General features: G+C 41.7%; 1 protein-coding gene and 1 long non-coding RNA gene across 2 annotated transcripts in view; one reads left to right on the top strand and one right to left on the bottom strand.

Moving 5' to 3' along the window:
• The window catches only part of LOC129395909 (uncharacterized), a 110,414-nt gene that overhangs the window by 40,043 nt on the left and 46,540 nt on the right, over positions 1–23,831 (top strand). The window lies entirely within an intron of this gene.
• The window catches only part of LOC129395908 (uncharacterized), a 34,075-nt gene continuing 11,328 nt past the window's right edge, over positions 1,085–23,831 (bottom strand). Inside the window, exon 2 of the long non-coding RNA XR_008623090.2 lies at positions 1,085–1,193. This is a non-coding gene — a long non-coding RNA (uncharacterized LOC129395908). The remainder of the gene's footprint in view (positions 1,194–23,831) is intronic.

Here is a 23,831-nt window from a genome sequence, read left to right as displayed (position 1 = left end):
GCATCACTTCTGGCCTTTCAAGACTGAGTTAGGTGGCCAGGTGGGGTTATTCATGCCTCTAATCTCATACTGAAGGGGTGGCCTGCCCCTCCACACCTGTGGGTATTTCTTGTCGGGTGGGATGAGAGACAGAAAAGAAATCAGACACAGAGACAAAGTATAGAGAAAAAACAGTGGGCCCAGGGGACCGGCGCTTAGCATACTAAGGACCTGCACTGGCACCAGCCTCTGAGTTCCCTCAGTTTTTTATTGATTATTATCTTCATTGTTTCAGCAAAAAGGAATGTAGTAGGAGGGCAGGGTGATAATAAGGAGAAAGTCAGCAACAAACATGTGAGCAATAGAATCTATGTCATAATGGAGTTCAAGGGAAGGTACTATGACTGGACGTGCATGTAAGCCAGATTTATGTTTCTCTCCACCCAAACATCTCAGTGGAGTAAAGAATAACAAGGCAGCATTGCTGTAAACATGTCTCACCTCCCACAATAGGGCGGTTTTTCTCCCATCTCAGAATTGAACAAATGTACAATCGTGTTTTATACCGAGACATTCAGTTCCCAGGGGCAGTCAGGAGACAGTGGCCTTCCTCTATCTCAACTGCAAGAGTCTTTCCTCTTTGACTAATCCACCTCAGCACAGACCTTTTATGGGTGTCGCGCTGGGGTAGGGTCAGGTCTTTCTCATCCCACGAGGCCATATTTCAGACTATCACAAGGGGAGAAACTTTGGACAATACCCAGCTTTCAAGGGCAGAGGTCCCTGCGGCTTTCCGCAGTGCATTGTGCCCCTGGTTTATTGAGACGAGAGAATGGTGATGACTTTTACTAAGTATACTGCTTGCAAACATTTGGTTAACAAGGCACGTCCTGCACAGCCCTACATGCCTTAAACCTTGATTTCATACAACACATGTTTTTGTGAGCTCCAGATTGGGTCAAAGTGGTTGGGGCAAAGTGGCTGGGGCAAAGCTACAGATTAACAACATCTCAGCAAATCAATTGTTTAAAGTAGAGGTCTTTTTCAAAATGGAGTCTCTTATGTCTTCCCTTTCTATGTAGACACAGTAACAGTCTGATCTCTCTTTCTTTTCCCTACATATCCCCATTTTCGTTTTGACAAAACCACCACCATCATCATGGCCCCTTCTCGCTGGTCGCTGTCTCTCTGGAGCTGCTGAATACACCTGTAGACTAAAAATAGAAAGTACAGACATACAAGGATTAATACAAAATTTGCAATAGTGGAATTTCCGGTGGTTTTAACCCAAGTGACGGGGGCAAGAGGACGGTGTGGGTGCTGCGGCACCCAGGCAGTCTCCCACCTCCTTTGTGTCTTAGTTGCTGTTTCTCCTAGTTTTCAGTCTTTCTCCTCACCTGCTCACTCGCACCTTTTATCTCTTTGTCTCCCTTCTCTTACGGTCTCTCTCTCTCTCTCTTTTACACTATCTCTCTCCCCAGTCTCACTTTCTGTGTTTCTCTCTGATCTCTGTCTCTTTTTCTTTCCCTTCCTCTCTCTGGCTCTCCACATGTGCCGTTTCCTTGGTGGATTGTAACTTCATCTGTTCTGATATCACCATTTTGTTCACCCTGCGAGTCGATGATGCTCGATTGCGGATTTTCTGTCTCTGTAGAGGCACTTTCATTTGCATCTCTGATGGGTTCATTGTAGAACTTCAAATGTCTAGTGGGTATCCAAACAGGAAGCTGATTTTCTCCGGGTGAAACACAAGCAAAACCTCTCCCCCATGTTATCACCTTACCGATTTCCCATGTTTTGTTTTTGTTGTCTTTCCACCAAATCAGTTTTCCCTCATGTGGGCTTTTCTTTTTACCAGTAAAATGTTCTGCAGAAGTAGTGGTCTGATTTCTATGTATGTCTAGAAAATCTAAAGTATAGAGTGTTAGATTAAGTTGCATCTGGGGAGTGCTATACTCCTTATTGTCTTTTTCCTTTTTTTGTTTAACCAATTGAGCTTTGAGTTTTCTAAGCAGGACAGGTAAGATTTGCGTCTGGCACAGTCAGCCAGGTCTCCTTACCCTGTGCTTCCCTTTCTGTCTGTGACTGAATGGGTATGTCAGGGTCGAGTAGGGGATCCAGGAGGAGGAAGCCTCATTAACTTCTATTCTGCAGCAATTGATGGCTACCCAACTTGAACAGTGGGGGCTTATCACCTCATGTACTAAGACCAGAGATAGCTGATGCCAAGGTTGGCTAAATTAGTAGCTTGAGATGTTAGGTTTTCCATTTGAGGTTTCTATGCTGCTGTTGTCTTCTGCTCTTGGTCACAGAGGGTGCCACAATCCGCATGTCAAGTCCTCATGTGACAATATCCAGACACAGCAAGGAAGAGGTACAGTGTATTCCTGCATGTTTCTTAAAAAAAGTTTTTGATAGAGAATAATTGTACACATTTATGGGGTCCATGTGAGATTCTGGTACATGCATGCAATGTATAATGATCAAATCAGGGTCTTTAGGATATTAATCACCTCAAACATTGATCATTTCTTTGTGTTGGGAATATTTCAAATCTTATTGCTATTTAGAAATACACAATAAATCTATTTATCAGGATACAAAATCTATGTACACATATCAGTAGCAGTGCTATACACCAACATCTACCAGGTTGAGATTCAAATCAAACCCTTTTATAATAGCTGCAAAAATAAAATACTTAGGAATATACCTAACCAAGGAGGTGAAAGACCCCTACAAGGAAAACTACAAAACACTGTTGAAAGAAATCATAGATGACACAAGCAAATGGAAACACATTCCATGCTCATGGATGGGTAGACTCAATATTGTGAAAATGACCATACTGTCAAAAGCAGTCTACAAATTCAATGCAGTTCCTATCAATATACCATCATCATTCTTTATAGAACTAGAAAAAAAAAATGCCAAAATTCATTTGGAACTAAAAAAGAGTCTGCAAAGCCAAAGCAAAACTAAGCAAAAAGAACCAATCTAGAGGCATCGCATTACCCAACTTCAAACTATATTACAAAGCTATAGTCACCGAAACAGCATGGTGCTGGTATAAAAATAGGCACATGACCAATGGGACAGAGTAGAGAACCTAGAAATAAAGCCAAATACTTAACAGCCAACTGATCTTCGACAAAGTAAACAAAAACAAAGTAAGAAAAGTACACCCTATACAACAAATAGTGCTGGGATAATTGGCAAGCCACATGTAGAAGAATAAAACTGGATCCTTATCTCTCACCTTATACAAAAATCAACACAAGATGGATCAAAGACTTAAATCTAAGGTCTGAAACCATAAAAATTCTAGAAGATAACATTGGAAAATGCTTCTACACATTGGCTTAGGCAAAGAGTTAATGACCAAGAACCCAAAAGCAAATACAACAGGAACAAAGATAAACAGATGGGACTTAATTAAACTAAAAGCCTCCTGCACAGCATAGGAAATAATCAGCAGAGTAAACAGATCACCCACAGAGTGGGAGAAAATTTTCACAAACTGCATTTGACAAAGGACTAATGTCCAGAATCTACAGGGAACTCTAATCAGCAAGAAAAAAAATAATCTCATCAAAAAATGTGCCAAGGACATGAATAGACAATTCTCAAAAGAAGATATACAAATGGCCAACAAACATATGAAAAAATGCTCAACATCACTAATTACCAGGGAAATGCAAATCAAAACCACAATGCAATACCACGTGTAAAATAAACAAAAAGAGGGCCGGGCGTGGTGGCTCACGCCTGTAATCCTAGCACTTTGGGAGGCCAAGGTGGGCGGATCACGAGGTCAGGAGTTTGAGACCAGCCTGACCAACATGGTGAAACCCAGTCTCTACTGAAAATATAAAAATTAGCCGGGCATGGTGGCAGTTGCCTGTAATCCCAGCTACTCAGGAGGCTGAGACAGGAGAATTGCCTGAACCCGGGAGGCAGAGGTTGCAGTGAGCTGATATAGCACCATTGTACTCCAGCCTGGGTGACAGAGTGAGACTCCATCTCAAAAGAACAAAAAACAAAAGACAAAACAAAACAAAAAAAACACAAAAATTGATGTTGGCATGGATGTGGTGAAAGACAACGCTTTTACACTGATGGTGGGAATGTAAGCTAGTACCAGCACTATGGAAAACAATATGGACATTCCTTAAAGAACTAGAAGTACATCTACCTTTTGATCCAGCAATCCCACTATTAGGTATCTACCCAGTGGAAAAGAAGTCAATGTATGAAAAAGATACTTTTGCACACATGTTTACAGCAGCAGAATTCACAGTTGCAAAACTATAGAACCAGCCCAAAATGCCCATCAATCAATTTGTGGATAAAGAAAATGTGTTATATATATGTATACCATAGAATACTACTTAGCCTTAAAAAGGAATAAAATAATGGCATTCATAAAAACCTGGATGGAGTTGGAGACCATTATTTCAAATGAAGTAACTCAGGAATGGAAAACCAAACATTGCATGTTCTCACTCGTAAGTGGGAGCTAAGCTATGATGATGCGAAGGCACAAGAATGAAACAGTGGACTTTGGGGGCTCAGGGGGAAGGTGGGAAGGGGTGAGAGATAAAAGACTATACATTGGGTAAACGGCTTTGCTGATGGGTATGCCAAAATTTCAGAGATCACCCCTAAGGGACTTATCCATGTAACCAAATACCACCTGTTCCCTAAAAACTATTGAAATTAAAAAAAAGAAATATACAATAAATTGTTGTAGTCACTTTCTGTGATAATAAACACTAGATCTCATTCCTTCTATTATATATTTTTATACCTATTAATCAACCTCTTCTCAAACCCCTCCTATTCCCACCCTCTGGTAACTATCATTCTACTCTTTATCTCCATGATATCAATTTTATAGAGCTCCAGGTCACACAAGTCCATAACTGTGGTCTCTATCCCTGACCCTACTGACCTGAAACATGGCCCCGCTTTGATTTCCAGGAGCATAAGCTGCTCATATAAGTGAGAACATGCAATAGTTTTCTTTCTGTGCATGGCCTAGTTCACCTGACGTTATGACCTTTAGTTCCATCCATTTAGATGAAAATGACAGGATTTCATTCTTTCTTATGGCTAAATACTATTCTATTGTGTGTATATTCCCATTTTCTTTATCCATTCATCCATTGATTGACATTTAGATTGATTCCATATCTTGGCTATTGTAAATAGTGCTGCAGTAAATATGGGGGTACAGGTATCCCGTTGATACACTGATATCTTTTTTTGGATATATACCCAGGAGTGGGATTGCTGGATCATATGGTAGATCTGTTCTTAGTTTTTTGAGAAATCTCTGTACTTTTTTTCGTAATGGCTGTACCAATTTACATTCCCACCAACAATATACAATAATTTTCTCTTCTTCACATGCTTACCAGGAATTGTTGTGGTTTGTGTTTTTAATACCCATTCTAACAAGTGTGAGATGATATCTCATTGTGGTTTTGATTTGCATTTCCGTGATGATTAGTGATGTTGAATATTTTTTCATAAACTTGGTGATTTGTAGATTTTCTTTTGAGAAATGTCTGTTTATTTTTTCATAGTTTCTTTTGCTGTGCAGAAGCTCTTTCATTTAATTAGATCCCATTTGTCGAGTTTTGCTTTTGTGGCAATTGCGTTTGGCATCTTCACCATGAACTCTTTGCCCATCACTATGTACCGGGTGGTATTGCCTAGGTTGTCTTCAGCGTTTTTATAGTTATGAGTTTTACATTTAAGTCTGTAGGCCATCTTGAGTTAATTTTTGTGTATGGTGTAAGGGAGGGGTGTTGTCTTTTCACTCTGTTGATTGTTTTATTTGATATGCAGAAGGTATTTAGTTTAATATAATCCCATTTGTCTGTTTTTGTTGCTTGTACTTTTTAAGTGTTAGCCATACAATCTTTGTTCTCAAGCGTTTCTCCTGTGTTTATTTCTAGTAGTTTTATAGTTGTGGCTGTTACATTTAAGTCTTTAATTGATTTTGAGTTTATTTTTGTAAGTGATGAGAGACAAGGGTATAGTTTTATTCTTCTGTGTTTGGATATCTAGTTTTCCTGGCACCATTTAATGAAGAGGGTGTCCTTTATTCAATGCATGTTCTTGACAGCTTTCTTGAAAATCAGTTAGCTGTAAATATGTGGATTCATTTCTGGATTCTTTAGTCTGTTTCCTTTGTTTTTGTGTCTGTTTTAATACCAATATACACTGTTTTGGTTACTATAGCTTTGTAATATATATATATGTATATATATACATATATATATACACACACACACATATACTTATATATATACACATATATACATATATACGTGTATATATACATATATGTGCATATATACATATATACGTGTATATATACATATATACGTATATACACATATATACATATATACGTATATACATACATATATACGTATGTATACATATATACGTATATACATACATATATACGTATGTATACATATATACGTATATACATACATATATACGTATATACATACATATATACGTATATACATACATATATACGTATATACATACATATATACGTATATACATACATATATACGTATAACATACATATATACATATATACACATATATATATGTTTTTTTTTTTTTCTTTTTGAGATGGAGTCTTGCTCTGTCGCCCAGGCTGGAGTGCAGTGGCGTGATCTCTGCTCACTGCTAGCTCTTCCTCCCGGGTTTATGCCATTCTCCTGCCTCAGCCTCCCGAGTAGCTGCTGGGACTACAGATGCCCGCCACCACGCCTGGCTAATTTTTTTTTTTTTTTTAATTAGAGACGGGGTTTCACCGTGTTAGCCAGGATGGTCTCGTTCTCCTGACCTTGTGATCCACCCGCCTTGGCCTCCCAAAGTGCTGGGATATAGGCTTGAGCCACCTCGCCCGGCCTCTTTGCAGTATATTTTTAAATCAGGTAGTGTGAGGCTTCTAGCTTTGTTCTTTTTGCTCAGTATTGCTCTGGCTATTTGGGGTCTTCTGTGGTTCCATATGAATTTCAGAGGTTTTTTTTTTTTTTCCTGTTTCTGTGAAGAATATAACTGATAGGGATTATACTGAATCTCTAGATTGCTTCGGGTAGTATGGTCATTTTAACAGTATTAGTTATTCCAACCCACGAGCATAAGATGCCTTTCCATTTGTTTGTGTACTTCTCAATTTATTTTATCAGTGTTTTGTGGTTTTCATTGTAGAGGTTTTTTTCTTTTTTTTTTTTTTCCTCATCCTTGGTTAAGTTTATTCCTAGGTATTTTATTTTTGTAGCTATCGTAAATAGAATTTCTTCCTTGATTTCTATTTTAGCTAGTTTGTTACTGGTATATAGAAACATTACTGATTTTTGTATGTTGATTTTGTGTCCTGAAGCTTTACTGAATTATACATCCGTTTTTAAAAATGTTTTTTATTTTTTATTTTTTGAGAGTCTCACTCTGTTTTCCAGGCTGGAGTGCAGTGGTGCAATCCTGGCTCACTGCAACCTCCACCTCTCAGTTTCAAGCGATTCTCCTGCTTCAGCCTCCCAAGTAGCTGGGATTACAGGCACCTACCACCATGCCTGGCTAATTGTATTTTTGGTAGAGACAGGGTTTCACCATGTTGGCCAGGCTGGTCTCAAACCCCCAACCTCAGGTGATCCATCCACCTTGGCCTCCCAAAGTGCTGAGATTACAGGCATGAGCTACCATGCCCAGCCTAATTTATTTTAAGAGTTTTTTGGTAGAGTCTTTAGGTTTTTCTGTTTACAGGTATAAGATTATGTCATTTGCAAAGTGAGACAATTGGACTTCCTTTTGTCCATTTGGATGCCTTTTATTTCTTTATCTTGTCTGATCACTCTGGCTTGGATGTCCCATACTGTATTGAATAAGAGTGGTGAAAGTGGGCATCCTTCCCTTGTTCCAGTTCTTAGAGGAAAGGCTTTTCAATTTTTTCCCAGTGAGTAGGATGTTAGCTGTAGATTTGTCATATACGCCTTTTCTTAGGTTTAAGTGTTCCTTCTATGCGTAATTTGTTGAGAGTTTTCATCATGAAGGAATGGTAAGTTTTACTGAGTGATTTTTCTGCATCTGCTGAGATGATCAGATAGTTTTTGCCTCTCATCTTGTCGATGTGATGTATCACATGTATTGATTTGTGTATGTTGAGCCATCTTTGTATTCCTGGAATAAATCCCACTTGATCATGGTATATTATCTTTTACATTCATCATTAGATTTGGCTTGGTAGTATTATGCTGAGAATTTTACCATCTGTGTTCATTAGGAATATTGGTCTGTAGTTTTCTCCTTTTGTTGTGTCCTTGTCTTGATTGGATATCAGGGTAATGCTGGCCTTATACAATAAGTTAGGAAGAATTCCTTCCTCTTCAATTTTTGGGAATAGTTTGAGAAGAATTGGTGTTTGTTTTTCTTTATAAATTGGGTAGAAATCAGCATAAAAGCCTAGTCTAGGGCTTTTCTCTTTTGGGAGACTTTTTGTTACTGATTCAAACCTGCTATTCATTTTGGGTCAGTTCACATTTTTCTGTTTCTTCCTAGTTCAATCTTGGTAGGCTGTGTATGTCTGGGAATTTATCCCTTTCCTCTAGGTTTTCCAATTTGTTAGCATATGATTGTTCATAATAGCCTCTAATGATTCTTTTTATTTCTTTGGTAACAGTTACAATGTCTCCTTTTTCATTTCTGATTGTATTTATTTGGGTCTCTTTTTTTTTTTTTTTTTTTTTGGTTAGCCTCACTAGTGGTTTATCAATTTTGTTTAACTTTTCAAAAAACCAACTTTTATCTTGTTGATTCTTTGCATTTTTTTTTGTCTCTGTTGCATTTGGTTCTGCTATGTTATTTATTTTTTTTTCTTTCTACTAATTGTGTGTTTGATTTGTTCTTGCTTTTTGAGTTCCTTGAGATGCATCATTAGGTTGTTTATTTGAAATCTTTCTACTTTTTTCGTGTAGGCATTTATTGCTATAAACTTTCCTCTTAGTATTGCTTTTGCTGTATCCCATAGGTTTTGCATGATGTATTTCCATTTTCTGTTTAAAAAAAATTTTTGATGTCCATCTTAATTTCTTCATTGACCCAATGATTATTCAATAGCATGTTTAATGTCCATGTATTTGTACAGTTTCCAAATTTCTTCTTCTTATTGATTTCAAGTATTATTCCATTGTGGTCTGAGAAGACACTTGATATGATTTTAGTTTTTAAAATTTTATTGAGCCTTGTTCTGTGTCCTAACCTATGGTCTATCCTGGAGAATGTTCCATGTGTTGATGAGATGATTGTATATTCTGCTGCTGCTGGATGAAATATTCTGAAAATAACTGTTAGGTCCATTTGGTCTAAAGTGCAGCTGAAATCTAATGTTTCTTTGTTGATTTTATGTCTAGATGAACTGTCCAATTCTGAGAGTAGGATACTGAAGTTCTCAACTATCATTGTATTGGATTCTATCTCTCCATGTAGATTTAATAATATTTGCTATATGTCTCTGGATGCGCTTGTGTTGGTTGCATGCATATTTGGAATTGTTATACATTGTTGCTGAATTGATCCCTTTATTACCATATAATGACCTTCTTTGTCCTTTTTACAGTTTTTGACTTAAAGTCTGTTTTATCTGGTGTAAGTTTAGCTACTCCTGATTATTTTTGATTTCTGTTTGTGTGGTGTATCTTTTTCCATCCCTTCACTTTCAGTCTGTGTGTGTCTTTACAAGTGAAGTGAGTTTCTTGTAGATGTTGTTGGGTCATTTTTTATCCATTAAGCCTGTCTCTATCTTTTAGGTAGGTAATTTAACCCATTTTCGAAGTTATTATTAATAGGTGAGGACTTATTCCTGTCATTTTGTTCATTGTTTTCTGGTTATTTTGTATATCCTTTTGATATGGTTTGGCTGTGTCCCCACTCAGATCTCATCTTGAATTCCCATGTGTTGTGGGAGGGACCCAGTGGGAAGTAGTTGAATCATGGAGGCAGGTATTTCCCATGCTATTCTTTTAATAGTGAATAAGTCTCATGAGATCTGATGGTTTTAAAACGAGGAGTTTCCCTGCTCAAGCTCTCTCTTTGCCTGCTGCCATCCCTGTAAGATATGACTTGCCTCTCCTTGACTTCCGCAATGATTTTGAAGCCTCCCCAGCAATGTACAACTGTAAGCCCATTAAGCCTCTTTCTTTTGTAAATTTCCCAGTCTTGAATGTGTCTTTATCAGCTGTGTGAAAATGGACTAATACAGTAAATTAGTACCAGAAGTGGGGTGTTGCTAAAAGATACCTGAATATGTGGAAGTGACTTTGGAACTGGGAATCAGGCAGAGGTTGGAACAGTTTGGAGGGCTGAGAAGGAGAGAGGAAAATGTGGGAAAATTTGGAAGAGATTTTCTAGAGACTTGCCCAAAATGCTGATGGTTATATGGACAATAAAGTCTAGGCTTAGGTTGTCTCAGATGGAAATGAGGAACTTGTTAGGAACTGGCACAATGGTGACTCCTGTTATGTTTTAGCAAAGAGACTGGTGGCTTTTTGCCCCTGCTGTAGAGATTTGTGGAATTTTGAACTTGAGAGAGACGATTTAGGGTATCTGATAGGGTATTTGAACTTGAGATTTAGGGTATCTGATAGAAGATATTTCTAAGCAGCAAAGCATTCAAGAGATGACTTGGGTGCTGTTAAAGGCCTTCAGTTTTATAAGGGAAGCAGAGCATGAAAGTTTGGAAAATCTGCAGCCTGACAATGCAATAGAAAAGAAAATCCCATTTTTTCAAGAAAAATTCGATCTGGCTGCAGAAGTTTGTTTAAGTAACGAGGAGTCAAATGTGAATCCCCAAGACAATGGGGAAAATGTCTCCAGGGCATGTCACAGGTCTTCATGGCAGCCCCTCCCATCAAAGGTCCAGAGGCCTAGGAAGAAAAGATGGTTTTGTGGGCTGGACCCAGGGACCCCTGTTGTGAGCAGCCTAGGGTGCCTGAGCCCTAGCCACTCCAGCTGCAGCTAAAAGGTGCCAAGGCACAACGTGGGCTGTGGCTTCAGAGGGTGCAAGCCCCAAGCCTTAGCAGCTTCCACATAGTGTTGAGCCTGTGGGTGCACAGAAGTCAAAAATTGAGGTTTGGGAACTGCTGCCTAGATTTCAGAAGTTGTATGGAAATGCCTAGATATCCAGGCAGGAGTTTGCTGCAGGGGCAGGGCACTCATGGAGAAACTCTACTAGGGCAGTGCAGAAGGGAAATGTGGGGTTGGAGCCCCCACATAGAGTCCCTACTGCAGCGCCACCTAGTGGAGCTTTGAGAAGAGGGCCACCATCCTCCAGACCCCAGAATGCTGGATTCACTGACAGCTTGCACTGTGTGCCTGGAAAAGCTGCAGACACTCAATGCCAACCCGTGAAAGGAGCCAGTAGGGGGTCTAAACCATACAAAGCCACAGGAGTGGAGCTGTGGCCTTTTTTCTCCCAAGGCCATGGGAGGCCACCTCTTACATCAGCATGACCTGCATGTGAGACATGGAGTCAAAGGAGATCATTTTGGAGCTTTGAGATTTCACTGCCCCACTGGATTTTGGGCTTGCATGGGTCCTGTAGCCCCTTTGTTTTGGCAATTTTCTGCCATTTGGAATGACTGTATTTACCCAGTGCCTCTACCCCCATTGTATCTAGGAAGTAACTAACTTGTTTTTGATTTTACATGCTCATAGGCAGAAGGGATTTGCCTTGTCTCAAATGAGACTTTGGACTGTGGACTTTTGAATTAATGCCGAACTTAGTTAAGACTTTGGGGGACTGTTGGGTAGGCATGATTGGTTTTGAAATGTGAGGATATGAGATTTGGGAAGGGCCAGGGGCAGAATGATACGGTTTGGTTGTGTCCCCACCCAAGTCTCATCTTGAATTCCCACATGTTGTGGGAGGGACCTGGTGGGAAGTAACTGAGTCATGGGGTCAGGTCTTTCCCATGCTGTTCTCATGATAGTGAATACGTCTCACAAGGTCTGATGGTTTTGAAAAGGGTAGTTTCTCTGCAGAAGCTCTATCTTTGATTGCTGCCATCCATGTGAGACATGACTTGCTTCTTGCCTTCCAACGTGATTCTTAGGCTTCCTCAGCTATGTGGAAGTGTAAGTCCATTAAACCTCTTTCTTTTGTAAATTGCCCAGTCTCAGTCAGGTATGTCTTTATCAGCAGTGTGAAAACAGACTAATACACCTTTGTTCCTTTTTTCTCTCATTATTTATGGTTGCAGTTTGGTGGTTTTCTTTAGTGGTGATGTTTGAATCCTTTGTTCTTTGTGTGTCTGAACTACCAGTGAGTTTTATACTTTCAGGTATTTTCATGATGGTAGATATTGTTCTTTCACTTCCCAGTGTAGGACTCCCTTAAACATTTCTTGTAGGACCGCAACAAACAAGACACAAACAAACAGTCTTTTGCTTATCTGGGAAATACTTTTTTATTATTACTATTTTTTTTTTAGCAATGGAGTCTCACTCTGTCACCCAGGCTGGAGTACAGTGACATGATCATAGCTCACTGCAGCCTTGAACTCCTGGGATCAAATGGTCCTACTGCCTCAGCCTTCTGAGTCTCTGGAATTGCAGATGTGAGCCACTATGCCAGTCTCCTTCATTTGTGAAGGATAGCTTTGCTGGGTATAGTATTTTTGGCTTACATTTTTTTATTTTTATTTTTTACTTGTAATATACATCCCCTTTTCTCCTAGCCTGTAAGGTTTCTGCTGAGAAATTCCCTGTTAGCCTGATGGAGATTCTCTTATAAGTGACTTGATACCTTTCTCTTCCTGTTTTTAGCATTTTCTCTTTGTCTTTTGACAATTTTACCATAATGTGCCTTGGAGAAGACCTTTTTGAGTTGTATTTACTTGGTAATCTTTGAGCTTCCTGCATTTGGAAGCATTCAGGAAGTTTTCAGTTACTATTTCATTAAATAGGTTTTCTATGCCTTTACCAATCGCATCTCCATCCAGAACTCCCAGAATTTCAGTTTTTTGTCACATATGTTTCCCATATGTCATGTAGCCTTGCTTCATTCTTTTTTCTTTCTTTTTGTCTGACTGGATTATTTTAAAAGACCAGTCTTCAGGTTCAGAAATTCTTTGTTTTGCTTGATCTAGTCTATTGTTAAAGCTGTCAATTATCTTTTGTATTTATTTCAATGATTTATTGTCTTCCAGGATTTGTGTTTGGCTCTTTGTTATGCTGTCTATCTCTGTTGAATTTGTGATTCAGATCATGAATTGTTTTCCTGTTTTCTTTTTTTTCTTTTTTTGTATTCATTATCTGTGTTCTCTTGTATCTCCCTGAGTTTCTTTAATAACATTATTCTGAAATTTTTTCAGGCATTTCATAGATTTTCTTTTCATTGGATCTGTTGCTGGAGAATTATTGTGCTTCTTTGGAGATGTTATGTTTCCTTTTTCATATTTCTTGCATCCTTATGTGACTATCTGTGCCTCTGACATAACAGTCATTTCTTCCAATTTTATGGATTGGCTTTTATATGGGAAAGACCTTTTCTTATAGCTGTATCTACAGTGTTCATTGGATATCACACTTTGGCTTTGATTCTGGGTGGGTACAGTGGTATAGTCTGCATATGATTCCTTCAGCTGTAATTGGCATGAGTGGTGCCTGTGAGTCATTCAGTGGCTTAGACTGCAGTGGTTTTTTTTTTTTGTTTTTTTTTTTTTTTGGTGGTTGTTGAGATGGAGTCTAACTCTCTCACCAGGCTGGAGTGCAGTGGCACAATCTCAGCTCACCGCAACCTCTGCCTCCCATGTTCAAGCAATTCTCCTGCCTCAGCCTCCTGAGTAGCCTGGACTATAGGCACGTGCAACCATGACCAGCTAATTTTTGTATTTTTAGTAAAGACGGGGTTTCACCATGTTGGCCAAGCTGCTCTCGAACTCCTGACCTCGTGATCTACCCGCCTCGGCCTCTCAAAGTGCTGGTATTACAGGCGTGAGCCACCACACTTGGCCAGACGGCAGTTGTTATTGGAGGCTGTGGTGAGGCTTTGCTGAGGATGGGGATGCCAGGAAGTCTTGTCCTTCAGCATCAGTGGTAGTGGCGGTGGACCAGATGTGTCAATAGTAGGGACCATGGGCAGCGTTTGTGGGCACTGATGATAGCCTATCTGTGTGAGCCAATCCCTGGGCCTCCAGGTGGCTTCTTTGGTTTCTGGCAGTGGCAGCACTGGGCCAGGTGGGCAGGTGCACCACTGGGCTCCTGGGTGGTGTGTGTGGCAGGCTGATCTCTAGTTCTCCAGGTGACCTATGCAGGTTCTGGTGGTGTGTAGGCAGGCGTTTCCTCAGGCCTCTCAGTAGTAAGTGTGAGCACCAGCTGTGGAGGCAGGTGAGTCAATCTCCAGGCCCCCGGATGGTACATTCAGGCACCACCATGTTCCTATGCATTTCTAGATAAAAGTATTTTTCAGAAAACCTGAGCGTATGTCCTATTAATACAACTTACCCTCATCAGCTCTGCATGAGAAGAAGAGGGAATTCCCTTAGTAGAACAGTCAGAATGGAATTACAGACTTGTTTTGAGCCAGTCACTGGTGAGGGCGGGTAGGATAAAATGATAAGCTCAGAATCTAAACCTTAGACTAGGGAATGGCAAAGTTTTTCCATAAAGAGGCAAACGGTAATATTTTAGGCTTTTGGTCTAAATAACCTCTGTTGTAGTGACGCAGTGGTGCCATCGTAGCCTAAAAGCGTATGTAGACAATGGATAAATCAACGGACCTGGTTTTATTCCAGTAAAACTTAATTTATACAGTCAGAGGGCCAGATTTGGCCCTTGGTCTATAGTTGTTTAGAGCAGTCAAAATTTATTCCCTGGGGCTGGGCCAACTTTTTCTTAAAAAAAAAAAAAGAAAGAAAGCAACCCACTGTCAGAAAAAAATAAGGTTTCTATTTAAAAAGAAGAAGAGGCTGGGTGTGGTGGCTCATGCCTATAATCCTAGCACTTTGGAAGGGTGAGGCAGGAGGACTGCTTGAGGCCAGGAGTTTGAAACCAACTTGGGCAATACAGTGAGACCCTCTCTCTGCAAAGAATAAAAAAATTAGCCAGGCATGGTGGCACATGTCTGTAGTCTTAGCTACATAGGAGGCTGAAGGGGAAGATCACTTGAGCCCAGGATTTTGAGGCTACAGTGAGCTCTGACTGTACCATTTGTACTCTTGCCTAGGCAAAGAGGGAGAACCCAAAAACAAACAAACAAACAAAAGGTTGGTTGGGGCAGGTTGGAGAAGAAAGTATTTCTGAATTTCTGGGTAGGTTACTGGTAGTGTCAGGCCAAACTAGCTCTACAGTCATATTCATTATAAATAAAGGCAACTAGAAGATCTCCATCTAGCTATTAAAATTGGTTAAAATCTACAGAGATAAAGGACAGTGACCCTTGTGTCAGTTAGTTGTTTTCACAAAATGCTGCATAACAAGTCACTCCAAATCTCAGTGGCTTAATACAACAATCGTTTATTTTCATGGATCTATGGGTCAGCTGAGGATTGGTCAATCTAGCATGAGCATGTCTGGGAAGCTCGACTTTGCTCTTGGTGTCTCTTATCTTCTGCTGGAAGCAGCAGTCTGGCCTGGGCTTGTTGTCATGGTGATAGCAGGAGTGAGTGAGCACAAATGAATGCACACTTTCCAAGTTGTTGGTCATACAGATTAATATTCCAGTGGCCAAAGCTAGACACATTACAAAACCCAACATTAGGGACTGGAGAAATATACTCCGATTCTTCAGTGGGAGGAACTGCAGAGACAAATGGCAGAGTCTTGGATACAGGGAGGACATGGATCCATTAATGTACCTTAATCAATTGCAACCCTCTAACCACCAATACAATTAAATAAGTATTTGTTGAATGGACTTGTGCCTGAATGCTTCTGGCTGCAGCCCAGGCAATGGGGGCCTGACTGGGGAGGGACCATAGCAGGAACTCGATATCATGCAGGTCTGCATGTAATTGTGCACGGCCGACTCCACATTGGTCATGGCTGACTTGCTTTATCCTGCGTCCCCAAGGGGCAACGATTGGCTGATTATATTTCTGAACAATTTTGACAAAGTTGTTTTCAGGAGCCCAGGAAGCAAATCAGTTGTAGATTTGAATTTTTCAGGGGATCAGAATTGTTGAATATATATATAGTCTTTTACATGCTGATAATTATTTCCACATCACAGAGAAGGCTGGCTATTAGGAGGCTGCTGTTCAATTCCTTTGCCCCATGAACTCATGAGCTGTGGCTATGTGGGGGGCACTCAGTTGTTAGAGCTGTTTCCCTTCATAACAACATCAGCCAACATTCTAAATAAATGCAGGAAATTGAATAGTCTTCCCCAGACAGGTACTTTACCCTTCTAAAGTGAATTACACATTCTAAAATAAAACACAGTCACATTAAAAAAACAAAAGGTCTTTGTGTCAGGATGGTTTGGCTTCAGCAAAGATAATATTTGCCTCCAGAGTAGAAGATCCGTGAAATCCACGGTATTGCATATGGCAGCCCCACATCTTCTTTCCTTTTCTTTTTTTGTTTTTAACTGAAAGAGTTGACAATTTTATTTTCACATTTCCCAATACAAATGAAAACTGCATCTTTTTTGGTCCCACTTCTCCCCTCCAAAACTATTCTCTTTGATAGGGCAAGGGGGCAAGTCTTCCTTACGCTGTTAAGAAAACCCGACATCACAGCAGCATGATCTCCTGGTGAAGGGAACAGGCAAATATAAAATTCATATAGTCCAGGCGCAGTGGCTCACACCTGTAATCCCAGCACTTTCAGAGGCTGAGGCGAGCGGGTCACGAGGTCAGGAGATTGAGACCATCCTGGCCAACATGGTGAAACCCCGTTTCTACTAAAATAAAAAAAAATTAGCCGGGCATGGTGAACACGCCTGTAGTCCCACACTACTCAGGAGGCTGAGGCAGGGGAATCGCTTGAACCCGGGAGGTGGAGGTTTCAGTGAGCTGAGATCATGCCACTGCCCTCCAGCCTGGGCGACAGAGGAAGACTCTGTCTCAAAAACAAAACAAAACATTACAAACAAAAAAACACAACAATAACAACAACAAAACAACACTGATGCAATGAGGCCTCCCCTCTATCCTTATCTGTCTGGTCGAGTCATTCTGGGCTGACTGGGCACCATCATGAGACGGGCAGGAGGTCTTATCATTGGGCACCCAGGCATCACAGGCATGTGGCCTCCCATGGGCGGCCTCATGGCAGGAGCAGGTCCCACTGGCATCATCCCAGGAGCAGGAAGGCCCATCATTGGCATCATGGGCGGGCCCCCCATATGGGCTGCTGCCATCATTCTGAAATGTGCGAGAAGTGTCAAATACACATTAGATTGTGAGGACTTAATATAAAATGAAAGCAAAGTATTTTGTTATTGTTAAAAAATTTTATACATGTAGACCTGGTATTTTGGATAGATTTGTTTACATCTGTGATATTATTCCAATTACCTTCACTTCTTTTGTTTTACTTTTTAAAATGTGGTTATTACAAAATGCAAATGTAAATATGTGGCTTGCATCATATTTCATCAAATTTAGTGTGGACCCTGAGGATCTAGGGGAGTTATGAGCCTTAAGTTGAGGGTGACCCAAGTCAACGTGAATTGCTCTGAAAGAGAAGCAAAGGGCTTAAAGAGAACATATAAATGGAGAGAGGGAGCTCAGTCTCACAGGGTGAGGAAAGGCTTTCTTTCTTACACAGTCTGGCACTTCTTCAAAAGCTTAAACACAGAGCTCTATGACCCAGGACTTCCACTCCAGTTTATGAAAGAAATGAAAATATATGTCCGTCCAGAAACTTGTACACAAATGCTCATAGCAGCATTATTCATAATAGCGCCAAAGTGAAAACAACTCAAATGCTTGTCTACTGATGAGTGGAGAAATAGAACATGGTTTGACTATGCAATGGAATATTATTCAGTCATCAAAAGGAATGAAGTACTAACACGGGCTACAACACGGATGAACTATGAGAATATTAAGCTAAGTGGAAGAAACCAGTCACAAAATGTCACATATTCTAAGATGTCATTTATATGAAATGTCCAGAACACGCAAATCTATGAAGACAGAAACCCTGACTCTACTAAAAATACAAAATTAGATGGGCATGGTGGCACATCTCTGTAATCCCAGCTACTCGGGAGGCAGGAGAATTGCTTGAACCCGGGAGGCGGAGGTTGCAGTGAGCCGAGATTGTGCCACTGCACTCCAGCCTGTGACAGATATTCTATCTCAAAAAAAGTAGATTGTCAGGGCTTAGTGGGAGGAGGAAATGGCAGGTACCTGCTCATGGATACAGGGTTTCTTTTTGGGGTGATGAAAATGTTTTAAAATTGATCATAATGGTGGTTGCCGAGCTCTGTGAATGCACTGAAACCATTGATTTGTTCACTTTAAATGGGCAAACCATACGGTACCTGAATTATATTTTAATAGTTATATTAAAAAAGTAAATCTTCCTTGAAGTGATGACACTTAAGGAAAGGCCTAGGGGGTGGGATGAGTTCACTATGTAGAGAAATGAGGAACAGCATTTCAGGGTGAGAAACAGCATAGTGAAGTCCCTGAGGTTGATAGGCATAGAGCAGATTTAAGGGACTTTTTTTGTTGAGACGGACTTTCACTCTTGACGCCCAGGCTTGGGTGGAGTGGTGCGATCTTGGCTCACGGCAACCTCTGCCTCCCGAGTCCAAGCGATTTTCCTGCCTCAGTCTCCCGAGTAGCTGAGATTACAGGTGCCATCCACCACACCTGTCTAATTTTGGGATATTTAGTAGAGATGGGGTTCCACCATGTTGACCAGGCTGGTCTCGAACTCCTGATCTCAGGTGATCCAGCCGCCTCAGCTTCCCAAAGTGCTGAGATTACAGGTGTGAGCCACTGCGCTCAGCCAGATTTAAGGGACTTTCAAGAAGTTTGTGTGGCTGAGGCCTGCAGGCCAAGCGAGAGAATCAGGAAATGAGGCTGGAGAAAGAGAGGGGCTAGGTCATGGAGGGTCTCACATTAGTGTGTGGAAACTTCACACGAGTGGTCCCACCTTGGGCATCCCACCTAACTACTCTGTGTCCCAGCTTCCCCACTGGTGAAATAAAGGACTGATGTAGGGATGGAATGAGATAGGGTGGGCTCAGTAAAGGTGACCTTTTATCATTTTTTTTTTTTTTTTTTTGAGATGGAGTCTCACTCTGTCGCCCAGGCCGGAGTGCAGTGGCGCGATCTCGGCTCACTGCAAGCTCCACCTCCCGCGTTCACGCCATTCTCCTGCCTCAGTCTCCCAAGTAGCTGCGACTACAGGCGCCCGCCACCACGTCCAGCTAAAATTTTTGTATTTTTAGTAGAGGCGGGGTTTCACCGTGTTAGGGAGAATGGTCTGGATCTCCTAACGTCATGATCCGACCGGAGTGCAGATTGTCACAGGGCCAGGGGAAGACAGAGGCCAGTGAGGAGGCATTTGCAGTCAAACAGTTGGAGGTGATGGTGGCTTGGTTTATGGTGGTGTCAGGAGAGTGGCTGAGCAGTGAACGAATCTGAAAAGATATAGGAGGTAAAACCCACGTGACTTGGTCACTGAATGTGGGTTGGGTTGGTTGGAGGGAAGATAAGAAAGAATGAGAAGAAAAACATACTCAAGTGGGCCATCCAGCCTAAGGTTACTTGAGGTCCCTTTGTGAAGAGGAATGTTTGTGTTTATGATGAAGATGTCTAGACTTTCAAAGGCCATTTGCAGTATTTTTTTAACAGCCAACAACTCCTCCTTCCCTATGCCCTAAACATATGAATTTTTTTTTTGCCCTAACTTATCACAGAGGGATGGATGTTTATTTGCTTTAATGAAAAATGCAGAATGCCAATAAGAAAGCATATTAAATTAATCTGGATTGCTGGGAGGGAGTTAAATCTGTTTAGATGTGCACCAGTGTTACTATACTAGTTTGGTCTAAACCCATTTCTGGCCTGCGGCTGCAGGAGGTTGACTCCCAGCTTGCTTTCATTTGAAAGATCCCAGCAACAAGTACACTTGGCATTTCCAGCCAAACCCACTTTGTGCAGCGAAGGAAAAGTTGAGGAGTGCCTCTGTTGTTTTCCCCCAAATCATTTGGCAGAAATGTGGCTGGGAGCTTCATTGCTGATTTTTTCAGTTTTAATATTGCTGTGGAAAGCCTGTACCAACACTCAGCCATGTTATTCATCCGCAGCTCCAGTCTGGGCTGTGATTTGTTTTTCCTTTGAGTGACACAACCTTTTTTTTCCATTAAGACTCAATGCAAATAGACACTCATGCACCATCACCATAACTCCCCCTGATTGGCGGAGGGAAGTCAGTGGAATGATTCTAGTTTGGTGTTCATATCGGAGGGTTTTATTTATCTATGTTGAGACGGAATCTCTCCTTGTCGCCAGGCTGGAGTGCAGTGGCGCGATCTCGGCTCACTGCAACCTCTGACTCCCTGGTTCAAGCGATTCTCCTGCCTCAGCCTCCCTAGTAGCTGGGCTTTCAGGCATGTGCCACCATGCCCGGCTAATTTTTTGTATTTTTAGTAGACACGGGGTTTCACCATGTTGGCCAGGATGGTCTTGATCTCCTGACCACGTGATCCGTCCGCCTCAGCTTCCCAAAGTGCTAGGATTACACGCGTGAGCCACTGCGCCTGGCCTGGAGTTGTTTTTAAAAGCATATTTCTCTCAAATTAACTCCGGGGTGTCCCACTGTGACTTGGGAAAAGGTTGGATTTTCTGGAGGTGGAAAGTCAAACTTCAAATACAATTTGGAGGCTGCCACTGTGGCTCATGCCTGTAATCCCAGTACTATGGGAGGCTGAGGTGGGTGGATCATTTAAGGCCAGAAGTTCGAGACCAACCTGGGCAACATGATGAGACCTCGTTTCTACTAAAAATACAAAAATTAGCCAGGCGTGGTGGTACATGCCTGTAATCCCAGCTACTTAAGAGGCTGAGGCAGGTGTTATTGCTTGTACCTGGGAGGCAGAGTTGTCCTGTGTCCAGACCCCATGAAGCATATCAGCTGGCTGAAGATAAAATCGGTCACGCAGTGTTGGGATTGGGGTTGCTGTTATCATACCTCATCCCCACCCCTGCTAGGCATCCACAAGTAATCATCTTCAATGAGACGTCCCTCCTGCCCCTGGCTGCCTTATTTCATCTGCACCCAATCATATCCATTGCTTGTCAGGGGGTCTCAACGTTGGCTGCATCTTGGAATCTCCTGGGGAGAAGAGACAGTACCAAGGCTCTCTCTCACTTAGCATGATGTTTCCAAGGTCCATCCACATGTAGTAGGCACCAATATTTCCATTGTATGGATACAGCACATATTGTTTGTTCATTCGTCAACCAAATGGCCATCTTGGTTGTTGCTACCTTTTGGTTATTATATATATTGCATGTTTCCATTTATGTGAAAGGCCCAGAATAGGCAAATCTATAGAGGCAGAAAGCAGGTAAGTGGTTGCCAGGAGCTGGGGGAAAAGGGAGGGGATGGAGAGTGCTTGATGGATACAGGGTTATTTTTTGTGGGGGCGGGGGTGTTAATGAAAATGTTTTGGAACTAGACGGAGATGATGATTGCTTAATATTGTGAATGTATTTAATGATAGTGAAGTGTATGGTTTCATACAGGGACTTTATGTTATGTGAATTTTGCCTCATTAAAAAAATACTGCTAGGAGCAATGGCTCGTGCCTGTAATCCCAGCACTGTGTGAGGCCAAGGCGGGCAGATCACCTGAGGCTGGGAGTTCGAGACCTGCCTGGGCAGCATGGTGAAACCCTATCTCTATTAAAAATACAAAAATTAGCCAGGCGTGGGGGTGCACACCTGTGATCCCAGCTACTTGGGAGGCTGAGGTAGGAAAATGGGTTGAACCCGGGAGGCAGAGGTAGCAGTGAGCTGAGATCGCACCACTGCACTTCAGCCTGGGTGACAGAACAAGATTCCGTCTCAAAAAAAAAAAAAAAAAAAAAACCACACACACACACACACACACACACAAACCAAAAATACTGATGCCCATGTTTCATCCCCAAGAGATTCTGTAATAATTGATATGGGCTGCAGAGCCCGGGCACTGGGGTTTTAAAATCTCCCCAGGTGATTCTGATGTGCAGCTGTGGTTGAGAATCTCCTTCTGGAATGAACTTGTTCATGTTTTACTTGTGTTGTTTTCTAGCCTGCCAATGTCTTTCTGTTTCCCTTCACATCTTTGGGTTGTAATTTTTACAATGCAGTCTTAACAACCAGCTGCCTCAAAATGCACTGGGATCCCTCGTAACCAGGTAGCTCCCCATCTCTAACTCTGACCTGCCAAGACAGAATCTTGTGCGTGGGGCCCAGGACTGTACATATTGAAACAGGCAATGACCTGGGAACTACTTCTGAACACCCCTAGGTTTCCCCTGTGTTTGCCCTTTCCTTTCACATTTGGACCCTTTTGTGTGCTGACAACTGTGCTGTTTCACATGGACATAACATAAAAAAGTCAGGCCAGGTGCATTGGCTCATGCCTGTTATCCCAGCACTTTGGTAGGCCGAGGTAGGGGAATCGCTTGAGGCCAGGAGTTCAAGATCTGCCAGGCCAACATGAGTAAACCCCGTCTCTACCAAAAATATGAAATTAGCTGGGTGCGGTGATGCACACCTTTGATCCCAGCTACTCAGGAGGCTGAGGCTGGAGAATCCCTTGAGCCCAGGAGGCAGAGACTGCAGTGAGCCGAGATCGCCCCACTACACTCCAGCCTGGGTGAGAGTGAGACTCTTAAAAAAGAAAAAAAAAAAAGAGACAGAGATGATCCTTCCTTTATGGAGCTCTCAGTAAAACAAGAAAGCTCACGATGTCCTGGCATTTGTCAGAAATACATTTGGTATATGTAGCTGGGGTCACATGCTTGACATGCCTATTGAAAGCTTCTGGGTAGGAAGAGAATAATCATCACAGCATCACAGCCTGGCATAACTGTCTCCCAGGACAGGTCTCCCTGGGGAGACTGAGACCACAACTCTGAAATCAGAGCTAAAATCCAGGTCCTACATTTCACTCAGTAATGTACATGATGTAGGACAGTTTTTATATTAGTTATCTATTGCTGTGCAACAATATTACTGCAAACTTTGTGGCTTGAGACAGCACACAGTTATCACTACGTGGTTTCTGTGGGTCAGGAATCCAGGCATGACTCAGCTGGGTTCAGTGCAAGGCTGCAACCATAATGTCAGCCAGGGCTCAGTTCTCATCTGGAGGCTTGACTGGTGATTGATCTGCTTCCCGTCTCATCTGGTTGTTGGCAGCATTCAGTTCCTTGCAGGCTGCTGGAATCAGGGCCCCAGGTTCTTGCTGTCCTCAGCTTCTTGCCACATGGGCCTCTCCATCTGGCCACTCATGACATGGCAGCTCACATCTTCAAAGCCAGCAAGATAACCTCCTAGCAAGACAACTTAACATCCTATCTAACATAATCACTACATCCCATCACCTCTGCCATATTCTCTTGGTTATAAGAAAGTCATAGGTCCCTTTGTCAGACGAGTTGATTGCAAAAATTTTCTCCCATTCTGTAGGTTACCTGTTCACTCTGCTGGTAGTTTCTTTTGCCGTGCAGAAGCTCTTGAGTTTAATTAGGTCCCATTTGTCAATTTTGGCTTTTGTTGCCATTGCTTTTGGTGTTTTAGACATGAAGTCCTTGCCCATGCCTATGTCCTGAATGGTATTGCCTAGGTTTCCTTCTAGGG

This window comes from Pan paniscus, chromosome 7 (assembly GCF_029289425.2).
Source record: "Pan paniscus chromosome 7, NHGRI_mPanPan1-v2.0_pri, whole genome shotgun sequence".
In the NCBI taxonomy this organism is placed as follows: Eukaryota; Metazoa; Chordata; class Mammalia; order Primates; family Hominidae; genus Pan; species Pan paniscus.
The sequence above is the reverse complement of the archived record's forward strand: the minus strand, read 5'-3'. Positions and strand labels throughout refer to the sequence as shown.